Here is a 2,140-nt window from a genome sequence, read left to right as displayed (position 1 = left end):
ATTTTTTTATAAATCGGCAACCCCATGGCCATTTTCCTTCTTTTTTTCTCTTGGACCCACATAACTCGGCAACAATGGTGGAGTTTATTTTTTTTTATATTTCCTTTAGAAATCGTCAATAAAGATGGAATTTTACATCTTATTTTAATATATAAGTGTTAATCGGAAATGGTGGTGGAGGTTTATTTTATTTTTTTTTAAAATCGTCACTCCAGAAGGAGTTTTTCAGTGTATAGTGTAAAGCCCTAAATCGTCAATGGCATATGAGTTTTTCACCCTAGTTTTTTATAAATCGTCATTGACATATGAGTTTTTCACTTTGCCTTAGTTTTTTTATTATTGTTCACAGTTTGACCTAAATCGTGAATGACATAGGAGTTTTTTTCCGATATTTTTTACATCAGTATCCTAGCCCTATATAATCATCCAACACTTCCATCTTCTTCTCATAAAAACTTATATGTTCTCAAACTTTTTCTCCTAAATGCATTTCTCTTGAAACTTTTTCCCAGCAGTCTTTTATACTTGTCTCATTTGGAGCTTTTCTTCTCGTATAGATTGATACTTGATTAGAGGTTAGTAGAGCTATTATATTTTATCAACTTTAGTATATTTATTTATTAAATTTTTGTAATATTATTATTTTGTTTAATGTAGATGGCTATTCTAAGAGATATTGTTAGCGATTTTAGTGATGAAGAAGACATTGAAATATACAGTGATGAGGAGGAGGTCGATGTTGGTTCATCTTCTAGGATGAAATATAGTTCTCCATCATCATTTTTTCGTAACACAAATTCTAAAGTTGCTCGTGATTTTGGTCATACAAGTGGTTAATGAATAATAATAACAATGATTTATTTGTTTGGATGCAATTTGAATTTAAAGAAGTCACAATAAATGCTTTTAGAGAATTTCATAATCAAAATTCATTTGATGATGTTGTTGATGAGTCTAGACCAGATAGATATGTTGGGAAATATACACATTTTGGTGCTGGATGTGAGTGGCGAATTCACGCTTCTTTTAACGTTAAGCGTGATATATGAGAGATTAAGAAAATTAATGGAACACACAGTTGTGTATCTACATTGGTTTCCCAAGATCATAGCAAATTAAATTCAACATTTATTTCAGACCTTGTTGTTAATTTGGTTTCTGCGGATCCGAGTATACTAGTTAAGGCACTAGTTAAGGAGGTTGTTAGTCGTTTTGGTTATAGAGTGACATATAGAAAGGCTTGGACTACAAAACAAATGGCATTGGCCAAAAAATTTGGTGATTGGGAGGGATCATACAATGAGTTACCATGTTGGATGAATGTTGTACAATATTTCTCTCCCAGTACAATTGTGAAATATCAAGCACGTTTCCATATTACAGATGGTATGGAAGACTCTAGTCCATTCATTTTGGATAGAGTGTTTTAGGCTTTCAAACCATGCATTGATGAGTTTGCATATTGCAAACCAATTATACAAGTGGATGGAACATTTTTAACTGGGAAATATACTGGAACATTGCTTCTAGCGAGTTCACAAGACGGAAACAGACGGGTATTTGCAGTTGCCTTTGCCATTGTTGAAGGAGAGACGAAAAAAGCTTGGGAGTGGTTTTTTTACAATCTTAAGACATATGTTATCCCTCAACCAAACCTTTGTATCATATCAGATAGGGGAACAAGTTTGTTAGCTGCACTCTGAAGCGAGTTCACAGGATGGTCTAGTGAACTGTCAGTTTATTGTATTCGTCATCTTGCTAATAACTTCAATAAGGAATTTCGAGATTCTGATCTAAAAGATAAAGTCGTACAAATGGGTATGTATTAGTTATATTTGTAATTTATATATATTGTTGATGTTCTGGATTGATATATTTTCTTGTATTTAATTTTTAGCTTATATATATTGTTGATGTGACTACGGTTTGAGCGGATGTTGAATTTATTACGGAAAAAACATCCCAGAGTTAGTCCTTGGTTAGACCAGATTCCAAAATAAAAGTGGATTCAAGCATACGACGAAGGAAGACGTTTTGGCCACATGACCACGAATCTTGCAGAATGCATTAATGGTGTTCTGAAAGGATTTAGAGCTCTTCCTATCACAATCCTTGTGAGAGCAACCTACTATAGGCTAAA

Source organism: Lupinus angustifolius, chromosome LG04, assembly GCF_001865875.1.
Source record: "Lupinus angustifolius cultivar Tanjil chromosome LG04, LupAngTanjil_v1.0, whole genome shotgun sequence".
Taxonomy (NCBI): Eukaryota; Viridiplantae; Streptophyta; class Magnoliopsida; order Fabales; family Fabaceae; genus Lupinus; species Lupinus angustifolius.
This window is presented reverse-complemented; position numbering follows the sequence as displayed.